General features: G+C 45.6%; 1 protein-coding gene across 6 annotated transcripts in view; it reads left to right on the top strand.

Annotated features, from left to right (window-relative positions):
* Positions 1–17,235: 17,235 nt before the first annotated feature.
* GPCPD1 (glycerophosphocholine phosphodiesterase 1) overlaps positions 17,236–18,945 on the top strand; it is a 46,626-nt gene continuing 44,916 nt past the window's right edge. The window contains exon 1 of one of the 6 annotated variants that reach the window (XM_075749637.1): positions 17,236–17,447. The gene's annotated coding sequence lies outside the window, so the exon portion shown is untranslated. Of the gene's footprint in view, positions 17,448–18,062; positions 18,308–18,528; positions 18,907–18,945 lie in introns of those variants that run through there. The other 5 variants (XM_075749635.1, XM_075749638.1, XM_075749634.1 and 2 more) reach the window with 5 other exon arrangements.

Genomic DNA, 18,945 nt, shown 5'->3' with positions numbered 1-18,945 from the left:
TAGCAGATTTTAAAAGCAAATACTTTTCCACTCTGGAAGTAGGTGGGTGCTGTTTGTGGAGCAGCATGCCTCTCTGCAACACACAGTCTCAGCTCAAGGCGACAGTTAACAAAATTGGTAGGGGCCTCAGACTATCTCCCTGCGAATCAGCAGGATTTTTTTTGTAGCCCAGAGAAATGCAAGCTGCAACAGAAGAAGATACTTTCTGCCCAAATGGTCTTCTAGAGTAACTCCTGCAACTTAAGTCTTCAAGTAGCTGACAGTCACACCTCAAAACAGTGCCCCATTTCTTGCCAGTAGCACCCGATGGGAACGTGCTTCCTGCATTTTGTGGAGTGCTGGCCTGGGTTCAAGATGACTAAACTCAGCCTGGGACTGCAGCGCAGCTCTTCACTGGAAGCCTTCCCCATGGATTATTTTTAATCATTATTTCACCTGACCTCTCCCCAGGGCCAGGTCCCAAGAGAAAGAATTGCAAGACAGCACAGAGGGTTATTCCTTCAGTTATTTTCCAGCTACACACAGTTTCCCTAGATCACGAACAGCAACTGAGCTTTGTGGCTGCAATCTTGCTGGCAGAGCTGCCAGCACCGACAAAACGGAGCCCAGCACATTTTAGTTAATCGGTCTGCAGCCTGTCTGCAGCTTTATCTGTGCTGCCTTTACACACAGGCTTGGGATCAGGCCAGTCCTCTGGCATACCTTGACCTCTTTTGGTCTCACAGCTGACAGCAGCTCAGGAGATTTTTCAGTGCTTTTCTGTGATTCACAGAAAAGGGTGTTCGCACCCTTCACACACAAGCTAGCTTTCAGATCTTACTACCTCATACCAGTTACAGCTTAGATTCTGGTACCGTTAGTCCTGGTACTCTTTTTATGGTGAGAAAAACAGCCAATACTCCCATAGATTTTGTACTGTTTCAAAAGTTTATCTATCCTTTACATCTTTGGGTGAACCTGATAAACCAGTTCTGCTGCTGTTACACAAATGCCATGCATTGTTCAGCTCTAGGCGTGTCATTTGTATCCCTGATCTTGCATTTTCGTAGTGGCTGCTCTTAATTTTTATAGCTTTGACTAAAATGTGAATGGCAAACTTGTGAACAGCTTCACGTGGAGACAGCCGCTGAGGAGAACTGTCAGACTCAGCTGAAGCAACAAGTACTTGCAAGTAAATCTGGATTTGCAAAATAAAGGATGTTGTCATCTTTGAAGCTACATGCATCTGTAAGTACGAAGTTTGGAGATGGGAGTTCTTACTTCCTTGCAGCAAGGAGAATAAGAGTTAGAATTACAAACCAAGAAAGCTTTTGGAGCATCTTGTTAGCCTTTAAAAAAACAGCCTATTTTTTTTGGACATTTTCAATGCTGTGGGCAGAATAGGCACATTCTGCTTACAAGAGCTATTGACTGAGCATGATAAAGACAGCCAAGAATACAGTGTAGGTGTAAAGTAACTGACATGTTCTTCTGTTTTCCTATAAAAGCCCTCTGTGAGGTCATTCTGTTTTAAACCTCAGGTGATGCATCTGTCTGAGCTGCTTTTTCTACAACTCCATTGTCGCAGCACCAGTTACCTTGCAGCTGAAGAGGATTTAATTCCTAGCTGCCGATGTCCCCACTTGTGCCAAGACAGCTCTAACATTCATCCAACCTAGCTTTGAATTGTTTCAGCCCACCAACCCAACACAGAACCTAATTAAAAAAAATCAAAACCTCAAAATGAACAAAAAAATCCCCACTTTCTGACAGAGCTAGTATAGCTCAGTGAAAGGTTAGACAAGGGCCAAAGAGCGTACAAAGGGCAGACAGGAGGGCAAAAGCAGGTGTAGCAGAGTCAAAACGCTGCAGCCAGATGTTAGACTGGCTTAGGCCAGGGACGCCCTTGGCTTCTCGTCTTTGCTCACAAAAAAGGAATCGTGTCCCTGGGGTGTGGCTGCATTCCCAGGAACAACAGTGCAGTAAACCTAGGGTTACCACATGAGAATTGATACCTATTTAATAAGTATAAAAAGGAAGAAATACCAGTCAGACAGGAATCTGTACTTCTAAAGAATTTCACATCAATAACAAACTTAAACATGTTTCTCTCTCATTATTGATACGTGCAGCAGATGGAAGAGAAACAAAAGTTACAGGGGACAGGAAAAGCTAACTTTTTCCCCTTTTGGATCTGAGGTCTCCCACTTACTTTCTCCATATAACTATAGTACAGGCTCACTTCAAGAAATGTTGAGTCTGGAAGTAGAGAGCTTCAATGGACAACAAGAAGTGGCATATTTCTGCCCCTGTTGGGCCCTTTGGTGTTCACACAGGCACTGGGAGAACCACTGCCCTTCCCCCCTGGAAACACCACACCACAACTGCACATTATCACTAGCCCTGAGCTGCAGAGTCCAAAGGAAGCGCTTGCATCACTACTATTGTTATCTGGCAGAGCATAAAATTCAGTCACACATTTTATGTAAAGCACAAATATGACCTTTGAAATAGGATCTTGAACTACACCAGAGTCATACCTTCCTGCTGTTGTTGGAATGAGAAGGAAGAGAGAGAGAGGAGGGAATCAACATTATAAGCAACCCGCTGCTGTTCTTCATTTCCTGACTACCCTTGTCTCTGACACAGTGAAATGGGTGCTGTTGGCAAAAGGAGCATGGGAGATCTTCAGTACAATTCCAGAGACAACAAGATGGAGGTGTTAACACAAGAAGGTTTTGTGTACAAAAGTAAAACAAACAAGTTAGTTATGTATACAATCTACTATATAACTTATATATACACATAGAACTTACTATGTAACTTGTTTTAGTTATATAATAAAACAGAAAAGTTTCCTATTCATAATTGACTTTGGCCAGTTTAAATGTGGTGCTTTGACAGTGTGGTACTTTAGTTCTTTATTTAGGTGTTTCACAATAAAACTTACTGTATATGTGTTTCATTTCAGAAACTATAAACCAGCTAAGATCAAGAAGTAAAATCATACTCAGGCACCCTCAAGACTAGATTATAACACGTCTCATTTCTAATCCAAATCTCATTTCTGCAATATTGTATTAGCACCTGGAGGTTTTTTTGGAAAATTTTCTGTTGTTACATTGTCTACCACTGGTGCCAGATTATACATGAAAATTAACAGTGTTTGAAAATGACTGAATTTTCTAGAGGAGAAGGTGAAGTATCTGTAACTATTCTTTTTCACATTATAAATCTGATAATTGTTAAGAGTAGCCACATAAGGTTTTCATTATTTATGGTTTTTTATATTTAGTGATGCTTTTGTCCACTTTTCTGATATGTTGTCACATCTGCTACCAGCGCACCTAGACCTTATATTAGGCAATAATCTCTCCCAGTCAAAGAGAAATCTGAGTTATTGCAAATCTGGAGTAGCATTCTTCCCCTCCCTCCACATCTTTTGCTTGCTTTTAAGAAGTTTTGAACACAGCCTTATCTTCTTGCTTAATTCTTTTCATTCACTTCTCTGACGTGTTTCTATGCTCCCTGTTAACTTGTCCACAGAGAAAAATACATTATACTGTATTACAGTATGCATTACAGAGAAAATGCCATTGCACAACAGGCCTTTTTCTAATAATCCTTTCTCATCGTCCTCCATGAGACTGAGAGACTTTTGCCATGCTAACAGCAGTTCTACAGTCTTGCAATTTTTATTCTTGCTTGATACCTTCCAGTCTCTTAGCATCACTTTTCTTTAGTGCCTGTAAATTGTCCAGATTTCACATTAGATAATGATACAGCAATACTCACAGTGCCAGAGAAAAGGTCAGAAGCGCGTTTTCAAGACTAAGTGATTCTACAAAAAGATTAAGAGAATAGCTTATGAGATACTGCGTGCTTAATGCTGTGCATTCACTTGCCTAATTTTACCAGCTATTCACAATAACCCATCAGAGCCAGAACAACTGCAGAAAAATCAAGTGCACTAAAATAAGGAGCATAATTAATCTAAATACATGCAGCTTTCATCAGCTGCAAGCACTCATGTCAGTATAACCAGTTCACTGGAACTGATAATGCAAACTATGAAGGAGGAAGAAGCACATCTATAATTTGATGTTCACAATCTTTATAACTACTTAGATTATGAATGAAGCTTGATTTATAGGTTGAATCTATAATTCTGGCAGCTGAAGAAAATATTACACTGGCTACAGAAATGGATATAAAATCTTGAAGGTATTTCCTAGTGCCTTTTTAGTATAGGTTTGGTAGTGTATTCTATACATTAGCCTCAACCACTTATTTCCTGCACTTGGGCAAGTATTCTTGTCATTATTTACAAAAACTAGGCTGCATAAGTCCCATTAGGCTTCATGTCTCAACTAGTACAGCCTCAAGACTACTTTGATATTCTGGGTATGGCACACATCACCTCCAACCCCGCTTCATACCCTATGTCATGGCTGGGAGCAAGGTACAGTTTTAAGGCAGCTTTGATGTGCGGAAAATGGGACTCCACAACTGGGAAAGTTGTAAAGTAGGTATGTTTATTCAGCGCTGGGCAGCACGGGGGGGTCATCCCACCAAAATCGTGCGCACCTTGCGGCAATTTCCTTTGAATTTTATACAACAAAATGTTACATATTAAAAAAGCGCCTATACATATTCATGATCTTTCTGTGGAAAGGCGGTCTTATTACAATGAGTTCATTTCCATTGTCTCCGCCTTTAACTCCTCTCAGCTGCGCACGCGCAGTGCCTCTTGGTGGTCATGGGCCGGGGTCTTAGGGATGAAGGCCGTATGTCTTCCTCACTGTGCACTTTTCACCTTCACCACAAAACTTACTCAGACCGGTTCCTAATTAGCAGAGAATCCTCCATGTTCATTCCATTCTGATTTACTACCTCCTTATCTTGTGATTGGTTACAAAAATGCAAGCAGAGCGAAGGGTCATCTTGACCCTTCCTTACGCTAGTTCTTGTTAAAACATCTTACGTAAGGGTTAAGATTACTAGATATGTGGCTTAAGCTAGTTAATGGTCCTGCCATTTCCCTTAAGTGTTAGTTCCCCTTATCAATCCCCCCTTTTTTCAAAAAGGTTAGTAAATTCTTTTACTACAGCTAATACAATGACTCTTTATCTAATACCTTCTCAAAATACTTATTTGATTCTAACCTTTGCCTTAGTTGATATTTCTTCCATTCGCTGTAAGAATTCCCCATGTTTTGACAACACCCTAAAGCACATCGAACTACTACACACAGAGCTATAAACAGGATTATAACCATAACTGTCATAACAAACAATTGTTTCAACCATGTCAAATTCTGTAACCAGGATGTTAATCTTTCCACTAAGTCACTAAACCCCCAAGATGTGTTATCTTGGGCCACTTCATGCAAGATTTTGTTTTTTTCCCAAATTTGAGACAAATCCTTTTCAATCCTTTTGTCTTGGTTAACATAGGTACAGCAATGTTCACCAATAACCGTACATAAACCTCCTTCTTTAGCAAAAAGCAAATCCAGCCCCAGCCTGTTTTGGAGTGTCACCTGTTCTAGAGAAGAGATTTCTTTTTGTAGAGCCGTGAGCGCATCAGCCTGTAGCATTATTAATAATTTCCATTGTAGCCGAAATGTTGACTAAGGCCTTTTCTAATTCACTAACCCCCAACCATGGGATAAACCACCTCGCAAAGCTATGAAAGCTGGTTGGTCTTTCTACTAAAGGGTTCCGTTTTCCCCGGGTTTGATGGGCCACGGGTTTCATATAAGTTCGTAATAAACCGAGCGTGCCTGAACTAGTTAAGTTTTGTACAATAGTAATGTTAGGAACTATAGTCCCTATAGCGCATTGACCTTTCCACCCTAAGGGCAATACTTTGTACCCCCACTTCCCACAGATCCAGTACCACCCCTGACCCACAGGGGTGGGCCAGCCTTTGGGGGTACTGCTGACGTGTCTTCGAGTCTGGTTGCTATTCCACATACTTGCACCTCCATACTTGATATAACTCGTGCAATTAGGGTAAGCCCCAACAAAACTTGTACTTCCATATTTTTTATTTGTGCTATTCCCTCCCATACTCTTTGTGGTGTTTTCCAGGTAGCACCTCTGGACACAAGGTACTTCCGTGGTCTCGTTCCAGAGTATGCTTAAATCTATCTGCCACTCAAGATTCCTTTTTGGTATCTCCGTGTATTCTGTGAGGGATATATTACTAAAGACCTTGGCTATCTCCAAAGAGTTGGGAAAACTGGTGGCGACCACCGGGTGGCCCTGTCCTACGTTTGTGGGCAATCGTGAGCAAATCCAGCAATCAGACCAGTTCATGGCATTAGCAATTTTGTCATGTAGCTGCAAAAAGGCATTATTCTCCCATGCCTCAAGTCCCCCTATTAGGCTTACAGTCAGTGTCGCGACAAGGTAAGCTTTCCTTGCTGTACTTGCGTGACTCTCCATGGAGATTTAGGTGCCTTCTTCACACGGGAGTGGTGAATCCAGGCATTCTGTTCCTTAATCTTTATTGCTGTGAAGGATGTGAGGAGTACCTGGAACGGTCCTTCCCATTGTGGTTTCAGGGTCTTTTCTGTAAGAGACTTCACATATACAAAATCTCCAGGTTTTATGTTATGTACAGGTCCATCCAAACCCCTGCTTCGAGTCCCAACCACACTTTTTTCAATTCTGCTGAGTTGTTTGCCTAATGCCACCATGTATGAAGACATAATTTCCTCCCCTGCTTGTGTGGACATCCCTTTCTGTGTTCCATAGGGTCGTCCATACAAAATTTCAAAAGGACTCAGCCCCTCTTTTGCTCTTGGCCTGGTTCGTATGTGCAAAAGAGCCAAAGGAAGAGACTGAGGCCAGGCCAAGTTAGTTTCCTGTCCCAATTTCACAGTCTGCTGTTTGATTAAGTGGTTCATTTTTTCTACTTGGCCACTCAACTGAGGGCGATATGGGGTATGAAGTTGCCAATCTATACCCAAATGGCGGCTAAGTTGTTGTACTACTTTTGAGATGAAATGTGGTCCTCTGTCAGAAGATATGGTTGCTGGAACCCCAAAGCGTGGTATTATTTCTTGTATTAAAGTTCTGGTTACCTCCCGAGCCTTGACTGTCCTGGTAGGAAATGCCTCTGGCCAGCCTGAAAAGGTATCAGTTAATACCAATAAATATTGATACCCCCCTTTTCTTGGGAGTTCTGAGAAATCAATCTGCCGTTGTTGCCCAGGCCCGTTGCCTTTCCCAATTTGGCCCATTTCTGGTTTGGGGGTATTCTTGGGATTAGCCTGGAGGCAAATATCGCACTGTTGAGTTACTTGCCTCACGGTGGTGTATAGATTCCTAGTTACAATCTCTCTAATCAGGTGTTTATATAGAGCTTCTGCCCTCCAATGCCTCTTCCTATGTTCTTGCCTTATCAGAGACCATGTTAGATAAGAGGGAATGATTAGTTTCCCTTGTGGGGTGAGAGCCCACCCCTCGTTATTATATGACCCTTCTAGGTCGATGATAAGCTTCTTATCTTCCTTAGTATATTTTGGCTTACCTTCTAGGGAGATTTGCCTGTCAGGGACCAAAGCCCCTTCTGTTTTTACCTTTGTTTTGGCTACCTGTTTTGCCTCTCTGTCCGCCAGCTCATTTCCTCTTTCCAACTCCGAGTTCACTTTCTGGTGTGCCTTAATGTGCATGATTGCCACTTTCTCAGGGAGTTGGACTGCCTCCAACAGCTTCAGGATCTCCTCTGCATGCTTGATGTTTTTGCCTTGTGAGTTCAATAATCCTCTCTCCTTCCAGATTGCTCCTGCGCATGCACGACTCCAAAGGCATATTTTGAGTCTGTATAGATATTTACAGCTTTGCCTTGGGCCAATTCCAAGGCGCGGGTCAGAGCAGTTATTTCTGCCTTCTGAGCAGAGGTATTCATGGGCAAGGGCCCTGACTCTATTACTTCCTGGCTGGTGGTAATGGCATATCCGGCATGTCTTTTACCGCTTAGGACATAGCTGCTTCCATCCGTGAACCAGTTTTCCGTGTTTTCCATAGGACTGTCTCTCAGGTCCGAGCGGCTTGAATATGTTGCCTCGATGGTCTCCAGACAGTCATGATGCACTGGTTCTCCTGTGTTTCCACTGAGGAAAGAGGCTGGATAGACAATGTTAGTGACTACAATCTCCACATCATCTTGTTCTACCATTATAGCCTGATATTTCAAGAATCTTTGTGGGGAAAGCCAGTGTCCACCTTTCGCTTCCAGTACTGCAGATACTGTATGGGGCACTAACACAGTCATTTTCTGGCCCAGGGTGAATTTTCAGGCTTCCTGGATATTTAGTACTACAGCCGCGACCGCTCGCAAGCATCCAGGCCAGCCCTTTGCAGTTGCATCCAATTGTTTGGAAAAGTAGGCAACTGCTCGTCGGTACAGGCCCAGATCTTGCGCTAATATTCCTAGGGCAATCCCCTGCTTCTCGTGGGAAAAAAGGAAAAATGGTTTACTCACATCTGGGAGTCCTAAGGCTGGGGCCGACATCAGGGCCTTCTTTAGCAGCTCAAAGGCCTGTGTGGTCTCTTTGCTCCATTTAAGGGGTTTCTGCTCAGTGGTTGTTAGTGCGTACAAGGGTTTAACAAGCAGTCCATAATTATAGATCCATAGTCGGCACCACCCAGTCATCCCCAGGAAAGTTCGTAACTCTCTCACTGTTTGTGGTCTCGGGGTTTGGCATATTGTCTCTTTTCGGGCCTGTCCCAAAGTCCTTTGTCCAGCACTAATTTCATAGCCCAGATAAATCACTTTGCGCTGCATTACTTGGGCCTTTTTCTTGGATACCCGGTATCCCTGGAGCCCCCAAAAATTTAGCAGAATCACCGTCCAGGTCATACAAGCGTCCTTTGTCTTGGTGGCAATCAGGATGTCATCCACATATTGCAACAGTTTCCCTTCCTCAGGCGGGGCTTCCCAAGACTCAAGATCTTTTGCGAGTTGATTACCAAATATAGTAGGGCTGTTTTTGAACCCTTGTGGTAACACCGTCCAAGTAAGCTGAGTTTTACGACCGCTTTTAGGATTTTCCCATTCGAATGCAAATATTTTCTGGCTGGCTTTATGGAGAGGGAGGCAAAAGAAGGCATCCTTCAGGTCTAAAACGGTAAACCAGGTTAGTTCAGGTGTCAATACAGTCAGCAAGGTGTATGGATTCGCCACTACTGGGTAGAGGTCTTCAGTTATCTTATTTACAGCCCGTAAGTCCTGGACTACCCGGTATGATCCGTCGGGCTTACGGACAGGTAATATGGGAGTGTTAAAGTTGGACTCACATTCCTTTAGTAATCCTAGTTGTAGAAAATTTTTTATCACTTGCTGGATTCCTTCCTTGTCCTCCTTCCTCAGGGGATATTGTTTAATTCTTACCGGCTGCCTTCCTTCTTTGAGCCTGACCTCAACAGGTGGGGCATTCTTTGCTCTTCCGGGTACATCAGTGGCCCATACCCCTTGGTATACCTGGTTCATGATCTCCTCCCCGATTTTTCCTTCCATGGGAACACTAGCTAGTGATAAACTCATTATTTGGATATACTGTTGATCATTTACCTCCAGAGTAATCTCTCCCTTTTCAAATTTAATTATTGCACCCAATTGCTCCAATAAATCTCTTCCCAAAAGTGCCTCCAGGGAGTTGGGCATATACAAAAATCTGTGAATGCCCCATTGTTTTCCCAGTTTATATCTCAGAGGCTCACAAAAATATGCCTTTTCACTTTGGCCAGTTGCCCCTTTTACCATGATATAGTCATTTCCCAGGGGCATCAAAGCTTGGTTTAAAACCGAATACGTTGCCCCTGTGTCGATCAGAAATTCTATCTTCTTTTGTTCTTTCCCTAGCTTCATTATAACCAGTGGATCTGCTAGGGTAGATTCTCCAGGTCCCCATCAGTCCTCCTTCACATGGGCCACTATCCCTCTTTTCTGATTGCTTCGTCCCTTCCCCTTATTTCCTTGCCTTTCTGGACACTCATTCTTCCAGTGACCAAATCTTTTGCATAAGGCACATTGATCCCTGTCTAATCGAGGCGGTCCTCATCTGGGTTTTCTCTCTTCTTCCCTGACGACCGCTACCACCCTTCTCTGTCCCCATTGGTAATCTTCCTCTCTATTGCTGAACACTCTCCATGCCTCATCCAACAATACTTCCAGGTTCCTACCCTCTGTGGGACGCAGCTTTTGAAGCTTTTGCCTAATATCCCCTGTAGACTGGCCCAAAAATAAAGAAACTAGTTGTTGTATTCCTACCTCTGACCCAGGGTCCAGGGGTGTCTTACGGCGCATTACGTCCCTCAGTCGACCCAGGAATTCGGATGGTGACTCGCAAGGCCCTTGCTTAATTGCATATAGTGCTGACCAATTTATGGTCTGGGGAATGGCTCTTTCCATTCCTTTTGAAATCCATCCCTGATAAGCCCGCAATTTCTCCATATGGGCGGACCTATTCGCATCCCACTTTGGGTCCTGAAGGGGGAGGTATTCTTTAATGTCTCCTCCCGAGACTTTATAATGGTCCTCAGCCAGATCCCCTGCAGTTTTAAAAATCAATTGTTTTTCTGTCTCGGTCATACATTCTAGCAATAATTGTATGTCATTCCAATCGGGGTTGTGTTGCTTTACGATAAACTGAAAATGTTTGGTCACACTCACCGGATCGTTCCTGTAATCCTTAGCAACCCTTTTCCATGCCTCTAAATCAATTGTGGAAAAAGGTACCTTGATCAGCATTGTCCCACCATCAGGTCCTACTTCTTCCCGGAGAGGTGCCTGCAGGACCGTCAGGGCGGGCTTCCGCCTAGTGCGGGAGGATACAGGGCTAGTCGGGGGAGTGGAGGTTGCATCCAAGTCCACATCCTGCTCCTGCGATTGAGGGGGAGGCTTAAACAAATCGGTTAGATCTTGTTCTAGTGCCTGGTGGTTTTTGTTTATGTTTGTACATCTTTGTCCAATACTACATGCCGAGCAGCACCGCTTCAGCTTGCCTTTAAGTTCCTTGTTACTCTCTCTTTCAAGGGCAAGTACCATTGGGTCCTGTGGTGGCACCATCCCACAGTCCCTTTGCCACTCCGGATGATTTTGGAGGGTTAAAAATATATCTGCATATGATACTTCATCCCATTTTCCTTCCCTTCTTAAAAACAGCATTAATTGCAAGATAGTGTTATAATCAATTGACCCATTCAACGGCCATTTGGCTCCATCTTCTAGTTTGTACAGCGGCCACCACTGATTACAGTACTTAATAAGGGTCTTCCTGCTCTCTGTGCCTCCAGTCCCAGCAATTTCCTTCCAGTGAGCAAGTACACAGCCTAGGGGACTCTTTTTTAGAATGCCTCCCTGGGTATTGCCCATCCTAATAATTTCTTTTTCCTTTTTCACAAACTCTTTCCTGCTACCTTCTCTATCCCGTTTTAATTTCCACGCAGACCTCCTCTTACAAATCCCCATGGTTCTCTTTCAATCCTTTTTCCCAGACGTCCCCAAATTTCTGGGATTAGGTCTTTTGGGTTTTTTTTTTTTTTTTTACACGCAAACTTTACTATTTTGGATTCTTGATAAGTCCTTTCCCAATCACAAAGCTGGGGATTTTGGGAAAGCACTTAGGACATTCAGCTTTCTGCCAGATAAACAATACCACCTTTCCTTACAAAACGAACACTCTAACAAGACCCAGGCCGAATGCCAATTTTCGCATAATTTGTTAGTAAGCCCACACACAAAACAAGGAATCACCCTCCATCAATATGGGGGCTTAAAAAAAGGTATCTGGGACAGGTTGTTCCCAATTTAGGGCTACTATCTGTCCAGTTGGTGTTAAATACGCTCTTCTTAATAAAATCCGCTCCTCTCCCCTCCTTATCCACTTCCCTCCTTCGTTTAAATACTCCCAAGGTTCGAGCCCAAACCACTGAAGGAGTGACTCTCTCCGTCCTGCCACTTTGATGATCAGCCAGGCCTCCGATACTTAGGAGATTGACTAAACACTGCAGCAGCCCAACTTACATATATCAAAAACATTTACAGATCTTACAAACGTTTCAGACACTTTGTCCGTCTCTGGCCGTGTTCCTTGCGGACTCCCACTTGCTTCACAGCAGCGCTGTGTCTCAAATACACACACACACACACACTCATGCTTTTAACATAAAATACCCGGGCGTTTCATAGATAAATCATACAGTTCACGCTCTAGTTATTATCCCTTTAGCAGCTGCAACTTTGAGGCTCGTTTACTCTTCTGCTTCTTATACAGTCATTAGCAGGTCCGTCCTGGCTCCCGATGCCGGGATGCAGCGATAACCTCGGATTCACTCGATCTACTCCCAAGATCGCTAGCGGCCGCTCTATCGGTCAGCGAATCTCCCCTTTCCTTAGTGTACCCTCCTCCCATACGGGGACTATGCTGTATGCCAGACGTCTCTGTGCGATTTACCGGCGGCCCTGGCCAAGCATGGGCGTCCCCTATGACTTACTGGCCCCCTTACTAAACATACCGTTTATCCGCAGCTTCAGGAGGTTGTTGTCTACTCCCGTGGTGAGCGGCTGGAAGTGGAGGCTCCTCCGAGAGAAGTGCTCGGGGCGCGCCTAGGAGCATCCGCTCCGCAGTGGATGCCGCAGCCGAGCAGAGTGTCTCCTGGCTGGCTCGCCAAAATGATGTGCGGAAAATGGGACTCCACAACTGGGAAAGTTGTAAAGTAGGTATGTTTATTCAGCGCTGGGCAGCACGGGGGGTCATCCCACCAAAATCGTGCGCACCTTGCGGCAATTTCCTTTGAATTTTATACAACAAAATGTTACATATTAAAAAAGCGCCTATACATATTCATGATCTTTCCGTGGAAAGGCGGTCTTATTGCAATGAGTTCATTTCCATTGTCTCCGCCTTTAACTCCTCTCAGCTGCGCACGCGCAGTGCCTCTTGGTGGTCATGGGCCGGGGTCTTAGGGATGAAGGCCGTATGTCTTCCTCACTGTGCACTTTTCACCTTCACCACAAAACTTACTCAGACCGGTTCCTAATTAGCAGAGAATCCTCCATGTTCATTCCATTCTGATTTACTACCTCCTTATCTTGTGATTGGTTACAAAAATGCAAGCAGAGCGAAGGGTCATCTTGACCCTTCCTTACGCTAGTTCTTGTTAAAACATCTTACGTAAGGGTTAAGATTACTAGATATGTGGCTTAAGCTAGTTAATGGTCCTGCCATTTCCCTTAAGTGTTAGTTCCCTCTATCAGCTTCCAGTGTTTGGGGAGGCTGTAGGCACACGGCGTCTTTTAGCTCTTTCACTCCTGCTCAGCAACTTCATCACAACAATATCATTGCCAGAACAAAGACAAAGCAGATCGCCAGACTGGCTAAATACTAGTAATTCTTATTAAACTACTACAGTGGAAAGGGGAAAACATACTTTCCAACATGAGCACACATATTTAAATGGAGTTTATGTTTGCACAGGTGAAACAGATCTTGTAGCCTTGTCTTTCTGGATCTCTTTGGGACTTTTGCGAACAGCAACTCGATTCAACTCAGATTGTATGACATAAAACCCCATTTACTTTGTTTTTACTTTGTTGCTATGTAAACAAGAAAAGCAGACCACCAATCCTAACTTTTTGGACAGATATTTAAGAAGAGTTTATAAACTCATCTCCGTGCTCTAATTACTGTACAGTTTTATATTATCTTAAGGAGTAGCTGAGACTTGCCTGCTGCGTCATGGCAAAGTATGACCTTATCTGATCCAACCATATTGAAGCAATTTCTTAAGGAGGAGAGGAGGAAAAAACCTACACTGGCAAGCTTAATTAAAAGTGGACTTTTTTTTTCCCCAGGTTAAGCCTAGACATAACAGTATTTCCCATCCTTTTCCTACTTGCTTTAGACTAAGTACAAGCTTAATTATCGTTCTTGATTAGCTGGCTTTGTTTTATTCAGCAAGATCAAGAAGTAGTGCAGTGGAATTATTTACAGGAATAAAGTTATTAAAATTTGTATTTCAATTAAAGGCTTAAGAACAAAGCAATATGGGGATCTCACAGGTTAAGGCAGAGTAGAGAGCAGAAGACTTGCCTCAACCCAAAGAGCAGTCCTACTGATGCAAGCATGGCAACAGTCATTGTTTAGAGAAAAGAATCACATACATCTAAATGAAATTTCTTCCCTTTGAAGAGCCTTATCAATTACAGAATGAAGAACATCTTGTCTGATTTTGACAAACTCAAGTTACCTTTAAAGAGAAAATTAGTCCTTGAAAGTTGCCATGACAAATTACACTGTTTAGAATCAGCTGTTTCTCTTAATGCAGCATAGAAATTCCTATTAATGTTATTTCCAAATGAATAAATATATACTATTTTAAGATACCTGAAGAATTAAAAAATGGTTTATTTGACAGAATGTCAGCTTTAGCTGAAATCAACCACATAATTTAACAAGGAGAAAGAGAGAATTCTCTAAGTATGTCAATTGAGCTGATTATATTAGCTTCTTTTACCTCAGTGAAGAAGTAGGAAGATGTACATCTTTAATAAAATGAACATGTGGGTATTTCTTGAATCCATTTAGCACCTCACTTGCAATTTTTAGCTATAATGAATTACTGTAGGAAATGCAATAACAGTTTTGACTAGATATAGGCATATTTTGAAATAAACATTAGGGCTGAAAGAGGTATACTTCTACAAAGTGATATACTTCTAGTTTATAACAAAAATTTAATGGTACAATTTTATAACATGACTGGCATGATGTCAAAGACCCAATTTTGAAAAATTTAAACACACCAAAGCATGTTTTAAAGTGTTCAAATCTAACCCAGCTTTACAACAAATTACTTGAACTAATAAATCTTAAAAATGAGCAGAGAAAACAAGAAGGCAATTACTTTTCTAAATAGTATTTTCTCTACAGTTCCTTCTTCCTCTTTCTTCAGCATACTGTTGATTACATCTGTAGAAGTGATGGCTCATAATATTTACTTAATTACTAAGAGTTTGTAACTAGAGTAGTTCACATTCGGATTTAACAAGATCCTCACTTTCCAACAAGTACTTTTCACCAACCCTCCCTCCTCCTTACCCAGAGGAATTCCTCTTATCCTTTAGACTTCAAAATAAACTGCTTTCAGCTATCATTTCCTTTTACTGCATACCTTTCCCTACCTTTTTTCCCATCATGAACGGTACTCTGATCTTGGAATACTCACATAAAGACCTCAGCAATTCAGAAGTATTACATACTTTTCTGGTGTAGAACATCTGCTATTAACATTCATTTTCCCTACAACATCCACAGATGTGTCACAAATTACTTACAAACATGGCTGGATTTGCAGGGGATGAATGAGTGGAAAATAGCCCTCTATTTAAACGAGAGATGGAAGGACAGCATAGAGCAGCATACTTGTAATGGTGCTAACTCCCATTGCAAGACAGGATAAGTGGTTTCTCTGCATACTCAAACTGCAGCTTCTTTGTCAGCTGACACAAGTTGTATAAAGCAGAAGCAAGTTACTTACCAAACTATTTAAGAAAGGTTATTATTAGAGCGAAAGGACTAGTCATACGATCACAACTCCATTGGTCTGCTACAACACAGAGTACAAGCTCCGTCAAAAACACAGAGGAAAATAGTTTCCCTTTATTTGCTAATACTTTGTTGGGTGAACACCAGTGGGATACTCTTTTTGTCATAAAATCAGATCTCAGGAAGGCCACAAGGTCATAGTCGCAAGCACAACACTACCTTTTAGCACAGCAAAGCTCCCCAGGATCTTCACCCAATGGTCTTGGCTACCCTGAAACAGTGACAAGCATCACACTTAAACTTTGCCTGCAGCTTCAAACTCCAGCATGGGCATTCCCACATTGGTTTGTCTTGTGCCATTGCTGTGAAGACATGTTTTTAGCTGTAACATGAATGATGGGCCTTTCGCTCATGCAACTGGCACACGGGCAACCAGACCTGTGCAAAGGAAGAGGAAAAGCCTGCACAACAGCAGGGGGCTCCCTTGGAGCCCTGACTCAGGCACATGGGGAACAGAGGGCACCAGCTCCTGCCATTCCACATTTCAGTGGGTGATGAAGGTCACAGCCTTCCAGCAGGGTTGGGACTGAATAAGGGAAACTAATTAGCATAGAACAATTTTAAAACAGAATATAACTTGGCAACACTTGAGTCAGGCCCCACAAACTCAGGCTTCATCTGTCTCATGCTCCAGTATGAAAGAAAACAATTAGTAAAATAGTCGGAATGTAGAAACAGGATAAGAGAAGCTGTAAATTAGGGAACAGTCCTTGGGTATGAACTAGAAAAAGACACAAAGTTTGAGGCATCCTGATAAAGGGGGCCCAATATGCCAACAAGCCTGTGACAGATAACGAGGTTGCTGAGCTTGCAAAATGGAGATAATGAAGAAGAGGTCACCCAACTGTGTACACTGAAGGAGAGGAGAAAGAGGAAGATTTGAGGAGGATGACCCCTGACAACCACCTGAGAAAGAAACTGCGCAGGTGTATTGGGACATTAGCATATATTCATGAGTTTCTGGAATAATTATGAATATGTATTAAATTTATTGGAAACCTAATGAATATGTAACTCTTTTGTAACATAAATCACATACAATTTGTTTCTCGTTGAGATGCACGTTTGTGGAAGTATCCCGGTACAACTCCCAGTGCTGCAATAAAGGATACCTGCTTAATAGTCACATTGGCTACTGAGTGAATTTTTTGATTCAGGACACCTGCACAGGCAGGACCTCTGAAAAACACACGCAGAGACAGATGGCCACCATCAAATCCACAGAGACCCAAGCCTTTTAAGAAATGCATGCTATCTTACCCTGCATACCACAAAAAAAGCCATTGTGCCCCTGATGCCATGAGCTCACAGCCAGCCTAAGCCATTGCAACCCAACTCAAGGAAACAGAGCCACCTGTCCCCAGAGCAGCCCTCATGCTCCCAGACTGGGTATTGAGAACCTAGCCTGAGGTAAGATGACCTCAGAGTCGTGGAAGATGGTAGTGGAAGCCAGGCTCAGGCTCAGGCCAATCACCTCGCTCAGTTTAGCTCAGCCCCACCCCTTTGCTCCCAAGCCACGCCCCCCTAGACCCAGAGCTTTCGCGGAAAAGGTACCGTGTGTCTCCGTCCGTCCCCCCCCCCGCTCGCTTCTTATTGGCTACAGTAGAAAAGGCGGGGCGAATCCGCGGAGAGTAACGCGTCGGCAGGGGGAGATCACGTGGGCTAGCTCCCTCCCCAGTTCGGCCGGGGGCAGCTGGAACCGGTTGGCAGCTACGCCGCAACCCTCTCTCACGCACTGTTAGGCGGCCTTGGGCAGCGGCCGCGGGAAGAGGGGCAGGGACCCCGGGTAGCGTTGCTCGCAGCCCCGCACAAAGGGGTTGGAGAGCCGGGTGCAGCGCTCCGCCAGGTCAGTCCACGTCGGCGGCCGGGGACACGGGACCCGTGGGGGTGCGGTGGGGCTGTGGCGGCGGAGGAGACGGTCGGTGCGTGCCGCTGAAGAGACTTGGGCCTGAGGGGGATTGGTTCGTGCGCCCGTGGCGGGAGCGTGCAGGGGAAGCGGTGCCGCGCTCGCCGCGGGAGGTACTGGGGGGACGACAGTGCTCAGCACTTGCTGGGTCGCGATGCGGGGAACTGCTGGTGCCTGGCCCTGAGGAGAACGGGGGAGGATGGAACTCCTCCCCGCCGCAGGCAGGCGGCCTCAAGCCGACTTCCTCAGTTAGTGCTCCCCCGCCCCATGCAGCTGCCTCCCCCCCACTGTCCCGGCTCCCCTCACGCACCGCGCCTTTTCTTAGTTCCGCCCCTTCACTCCTCGGCCCGCCCTCAAGCGCCGCCAGCACCCCGGCCTGGGGCTTTCGAGGAAAAGGCACGGTCTCCCCCGCTCTTCCTGTTCGCTTCTTAGTGGCTGCGGGCGGAGAAGGCGGGGCCGAAGCTGCGGGGAGTGACGGCGTCCGTAAGGGAAGGTCACGTGGGGGCACTTCCGCGCCTCGCTCCTCCTCGGTGCGGCCGGGGGCAGCTGGAACCGGTTGCCGTTCGCTCCGCCCCTTCCACTCCCTCCGCGCCTTGCGCTGTCAGGCGGCTTTCGGCAGCGGTCGTGGACCCCGGCCGCGGGAGGAGGGGCAGGGAGCCGGGGCGGCGCCGCCCGCAGCCCCGCATAAAGCGGTTGTAGAGCCGGGAGCAGCGCTCGGTCAAGTCAGTCTGCTGTTGGCTGGGTGTAGTGGCGGGGGACGGTTGGTGCGTGCCCCTAGGGGGACCTGAGGCCTGAAGCGGGTCAGTTCACGCCCCGGTGTGAGGAGCGCGCTGGGGGAGCGGTGCTGCGCTCCTCGCGGGCGGTCCTGCGGGGGGTGTCGGTTGGGGTGTTGCGACCTGAGGGGAGGGATGGTATGGCGCTCGACTCTGAGGGGATCAGTAGGAAGAGTGGGTGGTCTGGGGAGCGGGACGACGCCTGCAGCTTTCCTGGAGGGGGATGGCAGCATGCCGTGTGGCGGGAAGAGAGAGAGGCTTGCGTGTCGCCGGGGGTGACCGAGGTGCCCACATGGCCTGGAGCCGGGGGTATCTTGCCGGGAGGGCAGCAGGCGCGCAGAGCTCTAAGCGCTGCTGCTGCGGCCGCCGGGCCCGGGCTGTCACTAGGTGAGGTTGGTTTGGCGGGCTGCCGGCTGGGCGCAGACCGGCCTGTTGATTTACGTGCCCGCCGAAAGCCCTCGCCCGGGGCGGTCCGGCCGCTCTTGTATTATGTAAGTGGCTGGGAGGCTGGGACAGGGTGGGCCCGGGGACACGGCGCGCCGCCTCCCGGCCGGGAGCCGGCCTCAGTGCTGCGCCGTGCGGGGCTTGCGGTGGGGCCGCCGTCCGTGGCGGGCGGGGAGCACTCAGTAAGTGCCCTTTAGGCGGGTCAGCGCGTTGCGGCGGGC

Source organism: Balearica regulorum, chromosome 3 (assembly GCF_011004875.1).
Source record: "Balearica regulorum gibbericeps isolate bBalReg1 chromosome 3, bBalReg1.pri, whole genome shotgun sequence".
In the NCBI taxonomy this organism is placed as follows: Eukaryota; Metazoa; Chordata; class Aves; order Gruiformes; family Gruidae; genus Balearica; species Balearica regulorum.
This window is presented reverse-complemented; position numbering and strand designations above follow the sequence as displayed.